Below are 14,476 nucleotides of genomic sequence, written 5' to 3'. Positions count from 1 at the left end.
GGCTTAAGTCAGGCAAATCTTAGAGTATGAAGCGCCAGTATGAAACCTACACCTGGTAAACCATGTAGACAAGCTACAAAAAGTGCAAAGACTAGCAGCGAAATTAGTCCCAGAGCTGAGGGGAGAACAGACGAGCTAACCTTGACGACAATAGAGCACAGGACCAGGGTTGACATGATTACCACGTACAAAAGCCTCAGAGGAATTGATAGACTGGACAGGGAAAGTCTGTTCGAGAAGACGGTCTAAGACACACGAGATCACAATTAGAAATTAAAAGCACAAAGATGAGCCACAGGGATATTGGGAAATACTTCTTTATTCTTACAGTGGTCAGTATGTGGAACGACATAGACAGCGACGCAGTAGAGGCAGAATCCATGCATAGCTTCAAGAACAGGTATTATAGGGCTGACACAGCCAAGCGTGAAAGCAGTACCGGCCAGTAGAGGAGTGGGGCCAAGCGTTCATACTTGACCCTTGCAACTACAACTAGGCGAGTGCAATTAGACAAGTACAATTAGTTGAAAACAAACACACACACACACACACACACACACACACACACACACACACACACACACACACACACACACACACACACACACACACAGTGAATGTTAAGACAATAAAACAGCCTAAGTGCTTTCACGTGTTTACTCACACTCAGAAAGCAACTCCAGCAGAAGAATCACACAATTTAAATATTAGGCAGTGAGGTGGAAGCAACATCTTTATAATTATCTATTTTATAAACACTAACTAAATATTTATTAAAATATGTATGAGAGTGTTGGAATATACTGTAACTACTGTAACAAACCAACACTGTTACCTCAACGTTAAGACTACCAGTGAGCTCTATATATATATATATATATATATATATATATATATATATATATATATATATATATATATATATATATATATATATATATATATATATACAAACAAGTAATAAGTGGATATGAAGGTAATGGATAAGGAAGCAATCAAGTTGTAACACTTAAAACATAATGACTAATGAGAAAACTTTGTGACACTGGTAATAAACAGCAGTGTGGATGACCGACCTTCACTCTACTACAACAAAGATACTGTACTATTTTCTGCATCAAGAAACCAGTTCACACTGCACTCAACTTAAGTCGTTAGTAACTACACGTACTGTCACCGAGTACAATGTACTCAACATTAACATGGAGTAATTAGTGGTGTTGTAATCGAGTACACTGTCCTCAACATTGAATAATATTCACTAACTACTGGTGGTGTTACTGAGTACAATATTTTCGACATTAGTCTTAATTACATATGCTATGGAAAATTCCATAGCACATGACCAGGAGGGGGTTAAGGGAAGAACGCCGGTGGGATGGTGCGCTGCCATGTCCTACAACCTTATTTGTTGTAAGGCACAACAAATAACGTTGATTTAGTTTTAAGGCACTAGTAAGCTAATACCCAGTCTATAGTATAGTTATATAGTTAAGCTAAGCTAGGAATGTAAGTTCAATAGCTTAGTATGTTAAAATCTTTCACTAATAGGTCTCACACTTGAGGGCAGGGCGGCTGGCAAGGCGGCTGGCATGGCCTATGAGAGCGGAGGTTCAGCCGGTACACTGGTCCGTGGCTCGGCTGTGAATCTCTAAAGGGGCACCACAGGCATAGACGTTTTATTTTTATCTTTTCATTTGATTTTTTGGTAATTTCAACAATTTTTAGTTTATTTAAAAAATAATTATGTACAATTCACTTAGACTGGGGGGGCCTCAGCCTGCCCCTCCCCCCCGGGGCCCCAAAGTAGTCTTGTTCCGCCTTGCAAAATTTCTCTTGGAGTCAGGTCCTCACTCACACAAAAATCTTGAGACGGGTTAGAGGTGCCCAGACCTCATATCCGAAGCCGGGTGTATCGAGTGGCTCATTACTGGTATTTCTCGGGATTCTTAAAAGACTTCATAACCAGTTACCCCAGCAGACCTCAGACGCTAAGTTTTCATTATCATTACTTGATATGCGCATTTCATAGATACTGAAAATGTCAACTAATGCTGTTTTGTGGGCCTCATCCATGCACTAAAACCTCCTGGAAGCACAAGAACGCCAACTACACGTTGCTAAGTACTGTCTTTTTTTACAGAGGTGAATCCCATATGCGCTAAGTATGAGATGGCTGGTACTTAGTGTGGATGTGATTAATGATTTGATTGATGTATCAGCTAATCGCGTCATCAGTCACGACGGAACACCTCTAATCAAGACAAAAGTGATATCGGTTCTGTAAAATCACATCTGGTTCAAAGAATCACTTCTGTCTTGAACAGAGGTGTTCTGTCATGCGTGAAGATCTGATTAGCCAATACATCAACAACATGGAAATATAAACACATATGCAGTATAATGTGATCCTTTATTGACAAAGTTTCGCCCACACAGTGGGCTTTTTCAAGTCACAAACAGATCTACCTGGGGTATGTATGTATGTATAATGTTCGCCAAGACCATAGTCCTGGCACGGGTCCCAATCTTGCGATGACCCGTCTCTGGCTCCCGAGGGAGAAAGGTTTCCACAATGATGCGACGCATGCTGCTCAAGCGCCCCTCTGGTCAGTTCAACTGGTGCATCTCATAAGCGACACCTTATGTAACTATGGACACTTGCGAGGAGGAGGATATGTCATTATCACAGGTAACAGGTTGTCTGGTTCGTTGACCCCATGGTACACTAGTGTGGCCGCAGTCATCTCTGGGTCCTCTTCGGGAGGGAATATCACCCCTAGTTGCCTGCGGAGTGTCTCAGTAGCTTCGCACTCTAGAAGATAGTGTGTTAGGGGCCGCTGGACAACGTGCTGACAGTACTGGCACATCTCCTCAGCCTTGTCTACCATCATCTTGGCTGTGGGAAAGCCCAAACGAAGCCGATGGATGGCGGTACACTGCGCTCTGGACCAGCTTCTATCATATGGAGGGGGTTCTCCCTGAGTCGCTGCTCGGTACCACTGTTGAGATGGGGTATCACCTAAGACCTCCCCCATAAGTTTCGTGGCTCTGGCAGCCACCAGTTTGGTCTGTCGTAGGCTGATTGGTATTTTATACCATTTTAATGTTCATTCTGTCAGACACTGCAACACAAGGGTATCTTGGTACAGACCATCAACTTCGACAACATCTACTAGTGAGAACGGCTGGGTTTGAGAGGGACCTGCCCTCCCAAAGCAACCTACGTCTCACCTCCTGGCACTATATAAAGCCCCATTCTGTCACTTCAACTTCATATTGTTTCAGACAACGGAACAATGCTCTTCTCCAGACTGAGGGACTGACCACCTCAAAACTTTAAGGGTGATGGACTGATTACATCGTCTTCAAGTATCTTCTGCTTCTATCAACTTTTCTGTACTCGACTGAAGAAGCCTACTGTGTAGGCGAAACGTTTCGAAATAAAGATACCTAACTGTTGCATATGTGTCTTACCTAACAATCTGTCGGTATTTTATACCATTTTAATGTTCATCTTTTCCAATACATCATTCCAAGTATCTACCTCCACAACCACGACCACGACTTCTTGTCCTCAAACCTAAAACAGTTATAAGGAACACAAAGTTCGACAATAACTGTTATAACTCGTTATAACTGTTTTAGGTTTGAGGACAAGAAGTACAAACAACTCTTCGGACTAGCCATGGGATCCCCCCTTAGTGCAGTTCTTGCCAATTTATATATGGAGGACCTGGAATCAAGAAGGATCCTCAGTAACATCCCTCGCTCAGTTACATGGATGCGGTACGTAGATGATATTTTGGTCATTGTACCCAAAAATCTTGACGTGGTCAGTCCATCAATCTATTCAAGATTGATGGACTGACCACATCGACTCAAGGTTGAGGGACTGATTACCTCATTCTCCTCCTGTTCTTCAAGATTCTCCTTTGTATGGACTGATGAAGCCACTGTGTGGCGAAACGTTTCCTCAATAAAGATACCCAAGAGTTGCACATGTGTCTAATTTATCAACATGTCGGTTCTCTGAACCATTCATCTACATATATATAAATGTTTTCTTAGTTTTCTCTGTATTAGGACTGAAGAAGCCACTCGTGGCGAAACGTTTCCTTTAATAAATGTCCTGAACTGTACATAAGTGTCTTTTTCCACATCTTGTCGGTATCACCATACCATTTCCTCTGTGTTGAAGATGTTTAATGCCCGCCGTCTGCAGTCTCTGATGAAGTGACGAGGATAGTGGAGTTTAGAAAATACTTGTTCAATTATAGTGCATTCTTCCTCAAGGAACTCATTGCTGCAGATTCTGAGTGCACGCAGGAAGAAGCCTATAATTACACCACGTTTGGTTTTGGTGTCGTGGTGAGAGTAGAAGTGGAGAAGATCGTTTTGGTTGGTGGGTTTTCGATAGACTTTAAAACGAAGTTCGTGGTCAGCTTTGCAGAGCAGAACATCAAGGGAAGGAAGAGTGTTGTCGACTTCTTCTTCAAGTGTGAACTGGATTAAAGGCTCGAGCTGGTTGAGCTTGTCTTGGAGAGCTTGAACGTTGAAGCGTTTAGGAGTTATGAGGAAAATGTCGTCAACATAACGGAGCCAGGTAAGACACATATGCAACAGTTAGGTATCTTTATATCGAAATAAAGATACCTAACTGTTGCATATGTGTCTTACCTAACAATCTGTCGGTATTTTATACCATTTCAATGTTCATAACGGAGCCAGGTGACAGACGAAGGAATAATGGTGGAGAAACGTTCGGCTTCTCCTGCGTGCACTCAGAATCTGCAGCAATGAGTTCCTTGAGGAAGAATGCACTATAATTGAACAAGTATTTTCTAAACTCCACTATCCTCGTCACTTCATCAGAGACTGCAGACGGCAGGCATTAAACATCTTCAACACACCCAGAGAAGACACTGCCGAGAAGAGATACATAGTCCTCCCCACCAACTCCATTGCCAAACATGTTTCCAACATCTTTTCCAATTGTTAGGTAAGACACATATGCAACAGTTAGGTACGAATGGTATATAATACCGACAAGATGAGAGTAAGACACATGTGCAACATCTGGGTATCTTTATTGTAGACGTTTCGCCATCCAGTGGCTTTATCAATACAAATTCCAGGACATAACTTGAAGACAGTAGAACTATGTACAGAAGATGAGGTAATCAGTCCCTCAGCCTAGGAGTAGGTGCGAACAGCACCATAGTCGTGGAGTCTCCACGACTATGGTGCTGTTCGCACCTACTCCTAGGTTGAGGGACTGATTACCTCATCTTCTGTACATAGTTCTACTGTCTTCAAGTTATGTCCTGGAATTTGTATTGATAAAGCCACTGGATGGCGAAACGTCTACAATAAAGATACCCAGATGTTGCACATGTGTCTTACTCTCATCTCATGCAACAGTTAGGTATCTTTATTTCGAAACGTTTCGCCTACACAGTAGGCTTCTTCAGTCGAGTACAGAAAAGTTGATAGAAGCAGAAGATACTTGAAAATGATGTAATCAGTCCATCACCCTTAAAGTTTTGAGGTGGTCAGTCCCTCAGTCTGGAGAAGAGCATTGTTCCGTTGTCTGAAACAATATGAAGTTGAAGTGACAGAATGGGGCCTTATATAGTGCCAGGAGGTGAGACGTAGGTTGCTTTGGGAGGGCAGGTCCCTCTCAAACGCAGCCGTTCTCACTAGTAGAGGTTGTCGAAGTGGTCTGTACCAAAGCAACCTACGTCTCACCTCCTGGCACTATATAAGGTCCCATTCTGTCACTTCAACTTCATATTGTTTCAGACAACGGAACAATGCTCTTCTCCAGACTGAGGGACTGACCACCTCAAAACTTTAAGGGTGATGGACTGATTACATCATTTTCAAGTATCTTCTGCTTCTATCAACTTTTCTGTACTCGACTGAAGAAGCCTACTGTGTAGGCGAAACGTTTCGAAATAAAGATACCTAACTGTTGCATATGTGTCTTACCTAACAATCTGTCGGTATTTTATACCATTTTAATGTTCATTCTGTCAGACACTGCAACACAAGGGTATCTTGGTACAGACCACTTCGACAACCTCTACTAGTGAGAACGGCTGCGTTTGAGAGGGACCTGCCCTCCCAAAGCAACCTACGTCTCACCTCCTGGCACTATATAAGGCCCCATTCTGTCACTTCAACTTCATATTGTTTCAGACAACGGAACAATGCTCTTCTCCAGACTGAGGGACTGACCACCTCAAAACTTTAAGGGTGATGGACTGATTACATCATCTTCAAGTATCTTCTGCTTCTATCAACTTTTCTGTACTCGACTGAAGAAGCCTACTGTGTAGGCGAAACGTTTCGAAATAAAGATACCTAACTGTTGCATATGTGTCTTACCTAACAATCTGTCGGTATTTTATACCATTTTAATGTTCATCTTTTCCAATACATCATTCCAAGTATCTACCTCCACAACCACGACCATCAAGGACATCACCAGTAGTAGACAGGACAAGCCACCGTCCTCTGCAGGGGTATACATAATCCCTTGTAATGACTGCAACAAATTATATGTGGGCGAAACATCAAGAGACCTCCAAACACGTATTTCAGAACACCAATATGCAAGCAGGACTGATGATACAAGGAATGCCTGTGTACAACATCGCAATTCACACAACCATTTAATTAACTACAGAAACTCAAGACTTATCGCCACAGAAGACAACACTCAATACCGAAGAATCCTGGAATCATCGCTTATCTCTATAACCAACAATTTCAACCAGAACAATGGCTTCTATAACATAGCTGAACCACTCGCCAAGAAACTTCTTCATCGCTATCCCACATAAGAACATAGAACACTGCAGAAGGTCTACTCACAACTTGTCCAATACCCCTGCCAAGCTACCCAAGACTCTATAACCCCACCCGGTAGATCATCAGATGCAGCATTCTCCACCTGACCTCAACATTCTGAACATGACTATAAATACTCCCGTACCTTCCACCCCAGGTAGATCTGTGTGTGACTTGAAAAAGCCCACTGTGTGGGTGAAACGTTGTCAATAAAGGATCACATTATACTGCATATGTGTTTATATTTCCACTGTGTCGGTATTTGATACCATTTATTTCCATTGTCATGTCTATTACTGGTAATGTCCTTGATGGTCGTGGTTGTGGAGGTAGATACCTGGAATGAGGTATTGGAAAAGATGTTGGAAACGTGTTTGGCAATGGAGTTGATGGGGAGGAATATGTATCTCTTCTCGGCAGTGTCTTCCCTTAGTGCGTTGAAGACGTTTAATGCCCGTCATCCTCTTCAGGGGTATACATAATCCCTTGTAATGACTGCAGCAAATTATACGTGGGCCAAACAAGAGACCTCCAAACACGTATTTCAGAACACCAATACGAAAGCAGGTCTGAGGATCCAAGGAATGCCTGTGTACAACACCGCAATTTACACAACCATTTAATCAACTACAGAAACTCAAGACTTATCGCCAGAGAAGACAACACTCAATACCGAAGAATCCAGGAATCATCGCTTATAAGAACATAAGAATGGAGGAACACTGCAGAAGGTCTACTGGCCCATGCGAGGCAGGTCCTTATCAAAACGACCTCTACCTTAAGCTACCCAAGAAATAACTCCCGTACCCAATGACACCAATCAAACCCAGCCCCTCCCACTCATATATCTGTCCAGTCTCTTCTTAAAGCTACCCAAGGTCCTAGCCTCTATCACCCCACTGGGAAGACTGTTCCACGCATCTACAACTCTCTTAGAAAACCAGTACTTTCGTATCCTTTCTAAATCTAAATTTGTCCAACTTAAATCCATTATTTCTGGTTCTTACCTGGTTCGACACCCGCAGTACTTTATTAATATCTCCCTTGTTTATGCCCGTCATCCACTTATACACCTCAATGATATCTCCCCTCATTCTACGCCTCTCCAAAGAGTGGAGATTTAAGGCTTTAAGTCTATCTTCATACGGAAGGTTCCTTACACAGTAAATCATTTTAGTCATTCTTCTCTGTATGTTCTCTAATGAGCCTATATCCATCCTGTAGTAAGGGGACCAAAACTGAGCAGCATAATCTAAATGAGGCCTCACTAGTGATGTAAAGAGCTGTAAAATAACTTTTGGACTTCTGTTACCTATACTTCTTGAAATAAATATCTATATTCAACAACTTCAATCAGAACAACGGCTTCAATAACATAGCTGAACCACTTGCCAAGAAACTTCCTCATCGCTATCCCACATAAGAACATAGGAATGGAGGAACACTGCAGAAGGTCTACTCACTTATCCAATCTCCCTTCCAAGCTACCCAAGATTTTAGACTCTATAACCCCACTCGGTGGATCATCAAATGCAGCATTCTCCACTTCACCCAGCATTCTGAACCTGACTATAAATACTCGCTTACCTTCCACCCCAGGTAGATCTGTTTGTGACTTGAAAAAGCCCACTGTGTGAGCGAAACGTTGTCAATAAAGGATCACATTATACTGCATGTGTTTACATTTCCATTGTGTCGGTATTTTATATCATTTATTTACATCAGTAACATCATTTATCACATCCACTTTAAGTACTAGTCATTTCATACTTAGCTCATATGGGATTCACCACTGTAGACAAGGGCGGTACATACTAAGGTGTGGTTGGTATTCTTGTGCTTCCAGGAGGTTGTTAGGTAAGACACATATGCAACAGTTAGGTATCTTTATTATGAAACGTTTCGCCTACACAGTAGGCTTCTTCAGTCAAGTACAGAAAAATTGATAGAAGCAGAAGATACTTGAAGACGATGTAATCAGTCCATCACCCTTAAAGTTTTGAGGTGGTCAGTCCCTCAGTCTGGAGAAGAGCATTGTTCCATAGTATGAAACAATATGGAGATGAAGTGACAGAATGGAGCTTTTTATAGCGCCAAGAGGAGAGACGTAGGCCACTAGGAGAGGTAAGAACTCAGATGTTGAAAGGTCAGGTCCCTCTCAAATCCAGCCGCTCTCACTAGTGGAAGTTGTCGAAGTTGATTGCAGGTCTGTACCAAGATACCCTTGTGTTGCAGTGTCTGACAGATTGAACATTAAAATGGTATAAAATACCGACAGGTTGTTAGGTAAGACACATATGCAACAGTCAGGTATCTTTATTATGAAACGTTTCGCCTACACAGTAGGCTTCTTCAGTCAAGTACAGAAAAGTTGATAGAAGCAGAAGATACTTGAAGACGATGTAATCAGTCCATCACCCTTAAAGTTTTGAGGTGGTCAGTCCCTCAGTCTGGAGAAGAGCATTGTTCCATAGTATGAAACAATATGCAGGTACAGACCTGCAATCAACTTCGACAACTTCCACTAGTGAGAGCGGCTGGATTTGAGAGGGACCTGACCTTTCAACATCTGAGTTCTTACCTCTCCTAGTGGCCTACGTCTCACCTCTTGGCGCTATAAAAAGCTCCATTCTGTCACTTCATCTCCATATTGTTTCATACTATGGAACAATGCTCTTCTCCAGACTGAGGGACTGACCACCTCAAAACTTTAAGGGTGATGGACTGATTACATCGTCTTCAAGTATCTTCTGCTTCTATCAACTTTTCTGTACTTGACTGAAGAAGCCTACTGTGTAGGCGAAACGTTTCATAATAAAGATACCTAACTGTTGCATATGTGTCTTACCTAACAACCTGTCGGTAATTTATACCATTTTAATGTTCTTCCAGGAGGTGTTACTTCATGGATGAGACCCACAGAACAGCATTATTTGACATTTACAGTACTTTAACCGAAATATAAACACATATGCAGTATAATGTGATCCTTTATTGACTACGTTTCGCCCACACAGTGGGCTTTTTCAAGTCACAAACAGTTCTGTTTGTGACTTGAAAAAGCCCACTGTGTGGGCGAAACGTAGTCAATAAAGGATCACATTATACTGCATATGTGTTTATATTTCCATTGTGTCGGTATTTTATACCATTTATTTCCAGTACTTTAACCCTCTGTTCGTCTTAAGGGATCAGTTAGATTCACGGAAAACTGAAATTCTCCACATGTGCTGTCACTGAGTACAATGTACTCGACACTAGTCTTGAATAACTACTGGTGTTGTCACTGTTATGTCTCCTAGGTGTAAGTATTCTCAGTGTATGTCACCTTGGTGTATGTATTCTCAGTGAATGTCACACTGGTGTATGTATTCTCAGTGTATGTCACGTTGGTGTATGTATTCTCAGTGTATGTCTCCTAGGAGTATGTATTCTCAGTGTATGTCACCTTGGTGTATGTATTCACAGTGCATGTCACCTAGGTGTATGTATTCTCAGTGTATGTAACACTGGTGTATGTATTCTCAGTTTATGTCACCTAGGTGTATGTATTCTCAGTGTATGTAACACTGGTGTATGTATTCTCAGTTTATGTCACCTAGGTGTATGTATTCTCAGTGTATGTCACATTGGTGTATGTATTCTCAGAGTATGTCACCTTGGTGAATGTATTCTCGGTGTATGCAACATTGGTGTATGTATTCTCAGTGCATGTCACCTTGGTGTATGCATTCTCAGTGCATGTCACCTTGGTGTATGTATTCTCAGTGCATGTCACCTTGGTGTATGCATTCTCAGTGCATGTCACCTTGGTGTATGTATTCTAAGTTTATGTCACCTAGGTGTACGTATTCTCAGTTTATGTCACCTAGGTGTATGTATTCTCAGAGTATGTCACCATGGTGTATGTATTCTCAGTGTATGAAACACTGGTGTATGTATTCTCAGTGCATGTCACCTTGGTGTATGTATTCTCAGTGCAAGTCACCTTGGTGTATGTATTCTCAGTGCATGTCACCTAGGTGTATGTATTCTCAGTGTATGTCACCTAGGTGTATGTATTCTCAGTGTATGTCACCTAGGTGTATGTATTCTCAGTGTATGTCACCTTGGTGTATGCATTCTTAGTGAATGTCCCTTTGGTGTATGTATTCTCAGTGTATGTCACATTGGTGTATGTATTCTCAGAGTATGTCACCTTGGTGCATGTATTTTCAGTGTATGCAACATTGGTGTATGTATTCTCAGTGCATGTCACCTTGGTGTATGTATTCTCAGTGCATGTCACCTTGGTGTATGTATTCTTAGTGTATGTCACCTTGGTATATGTATTCTCAGTGCATGTCACCTTGGTGTATGTTTTCTTAGTGTATGATACCTTGGTGTATGTATTCTCAGTGCATATCACCTTGGTGTATGCATTCTCAGTGTATGTCTCCTAGGTGTATGTTTTCTCAGTGTATGTCACCTTGGTGTATGTATTCTCAGTGAATGTCCCCTTGGTGTATGTATTCTCAGTCTATGTCACACTGGTGTATGTATTCTCAGTGTATGTCACCTTGGTGTATGTATTCTCAGTGTATGTCTTCTAGGCGTATGTATTCTCAGTGTATGTCACCTTGGTGCATGTATTCTCAGTGCATGTCACCTAGGAGTATGTATTCTCAGTGTATGTCACCTTGGTGTATGTATTCTCAGGGCATGTCACCTAGGTGTATGTATTACATAAGAATGTAGGAACACTGCAGAAGGCCTACTGGCCCATACGAGGCAGGTGTATGTCACCTAGGTGTATGTATTCTCAGTGTATGTCACCTAGGTGTATGTATTATCAGTGTATGTCACCTAGGCGTATGTATTCTCAGTGAATGTCTCCTCGGTGTATGTATTCTCAGTTTATGTCACCTAGGTGTATGTATTCTAAGTGTATGTCACCTTGGTGTATGTATTCTCAGTGTATGCAACATTGGTGTATGTATTCTCAGTGCATGTCACCTTGGTGTATGTATTCTCAGTTTATGTCACCTAGGTGTATGTATTCTCAGTGTATGTCACCTTGGTGTATGTATTCTCAGTGTATGCAACATTGGTGTATGTATTCTCAGTCCATGTCACCTTGGTGTATGTATTCTCAGTGCAAGTCACCTTGGTGTATGTATTCTCAGTGCATGTCACCTAGGTGTATGTATTCTCAGTGTATGTCACCTAGGTGTATGTATTCTCAGTGTATGTCACCTTGGTGAATGCATTCTCAGTGTATGTCACCTTGGTGTATGCATTCTCAGTGAATGTCCCCTTGGTGTATTTCTCAGTTTATGTCACCTAGGTGTATGTATTCTTAGTGCATGTCACACTGGTGTATGTATTCTCAGTGTATGCAACATTGGTGTATGTATTCTCAGTGCATGTCACCTTGGTGTATGTATTCTCAGTGCACGTCACCTTGGTGTAAGTATTCTCAGTGTATCTCACCTTGGTGTATGTATTCTCAGTGCATGTCACCTTGGTGTATGCATTCTCAGTACATGTCACCTTGGTGTATTTATTCTCAGTGCATGTCACCTTGGTGTACGTTTTCTCAGTACATGTCACCTTGGTGTATTTATTCTCAGTGCATGTCACCTTGGTGTATTTATTCTCAGTACATGTCACCTTGGTGTATTTATTCTCAGTACATGTCACCTTGGTGTATTTATTCTCAGTACATGTCACCTTGGTGTATTTATTCTCAGTACATGCCACCTTGGTGTAGTTTTCTCAGTGCATGTCACCTTGGTGTAGTTTTCTTAGTGCATGACACCATGGTGTAGTTTTCTCAGTGCATGTCACCTTGGTGTAGTTTTCTCAGTGCATGACACCATGGTGTAGTTTTCTCAGTGCATGTCATCTTGGTGTAGTTTTCTCAGTGCATGACACCATGGTGTAGTTTTCTCAGTGCATGTCACCTTGGTGTAGTTTTCTCAGTGCATGACACCATGGTGTAGTTTTCTCAGTGCATGTCACCTTGGTGTAGTTTTCTCAGTGCATGTCGCCTTGGTGTAGTTTTCTCAGTGCATGACACCATGGTGTAGTTTTCTCAGTGCATGTCACCTTGGTGTAGTTTTCTCAGTGCATGACACCATGGTGTAGTTTTCTCAGTGCATGTCACCTTGGTGTATATATTCTTAGTGTATGTCTCCTTAGTGTATCACTGTATGTTTACAGTGTGTTGTACGAAGCATACAGTTTATAACAAACGACAACACAGTATTACACTGCTGTGATCATCTCTAGACTGTTACATGGCTTATCCTACTAGTATATGTGTGTGAGATAGAGACAAAGAGAGAGAGGGGAGCCGAGAGCGAGCGAGCTAGCTAGCTGTATCAATACACCATGTTAAGCAAGCGGTCAAAGAAGCTAGTGTGTACAAGGACCAAGTTAAGCAAGTAGTCGTAGAGGCTAGTGTGTACAAGGACTAAATTAAGCAAGCAGTCATAGAGGCTAGTGTGTACAAGGTGGAAAGAACTAAGAGTAACATGCAGCAGCAGAGGTGACTAAGGTAGATGCCAGGTGGGAAAATGGGTGGGTAGGTAGGTTGGTAGGTGGGTGGGTGCACGGAACCAGCGTCTAGTCCTACCCTGCCCTGCCAACACGGGGGTACTCACGAAGACTGGTATCTGTGGGGGAGACAAAACATGACAGGTTAGTGACAGAGAGAAGTTAGTATGTGCTGAGGTGGGGAGTAGCAAGGGTGAGGATACCACACATCACCATTAATGACACATTACCATAAGAACAGAGAAACACTGCACTACACCTACTGCTATACCCATACTAGATAACATTAACAGGTTAGTCCTAAAACTCACAGAACCAACTGATCCAGTGGTTAACATACTGGCTTGTGAGTTTTAGAACTCGCCTGCCATAGGTTCAAAACCTACCAGTTATGTGATTTATTTAACCTCTAATATATTACAAGAAGACCATAAATAAAAATTATCTAACCAATTTTCAAGATTCTGATTGCTTAAAATAACACTTAACTCCACTAAGTACATACACGTGACCTTCCACTTGTAACATACACTGATCCAGACATAGATTACGGAAACATTTCCCACTAAGGAGGCTGTAAGATAAACACTGTTAGATGACTGGGAGCCTGTAAAATACATGCTAATTAATTTAGCTGGCTGTGGAGCGTGCAAGATACATGCCATGTTGGTGGACTGGGGAGCCTGTAAGATTCATGCTAACATGTTAACTCCACATTACAACACTCTACACTACTCCCCTCTACAACACTACACTACTCAGGTCTACAACACTCCCTATTACTGCCCTCCACAAACACTCTTGGGAGGACAGTATCAAGCAGAAGAGAGAAGGGTGGGCAGACGCATAATTTTAGACAACGAAATGTCTTTGCCACTGTTCAGTAGGACACTAATGTACTAAAAGAAGAACCAGGTTCCGGTGGTGGGGAAGGTGCTCCTATAATTAACGGGTTACCCCCCCACAGGAGATTACCATACAACAGGCTACCACACAAACTAACACACAACAGGCTCTCCCACAACAGGCTACCACACAACAGGCTACCACACAACAGGCTACCACACAAGAGAGTTGC

At 42.0% G+C, this 14,476-nt stretch overlaps 1 long non-coding RNA gene across 1 annotated transcript in view; it reads right to left on the bottom strand.

Moving 5' to 3' along the window:
* Positions 1-13,519, bottom strand: part of LOC138852693 (uncharacterized) — a 194,052-nt gene extending 180,533 nt beyond the window's left edge. The window contains exon 1 of the long non-coding RNA XR_011392013.1: positions 13,506-13,519. This is a non-coding gene — a long non-coding RNA (uncharacterized lncRNA). The remainder of the gene's footprint in view (positions 1-13,505) is intronic.
* Positions 13,520-14,476: the final 957 nt, after the last annotated feature.

Source organism: Cherax quadricarinatus, chromosome 14, assembly GCF_038502225.1.
Source record: "Cherax quadricarinatus isolate ZL_2023a chromosome 14, ASM3850222v1, whole genome shotgun sequence".
Taxonomy (NCBI): Eukaryota; Metazoa; Arthropoda; class Malacostraca; order Decapoda; family Parastacidae; genus Cherax; species Cherax quadricarinatus.
This window is presented reverse-complemented; position numbering and strand designations above follow the sequence as displayed.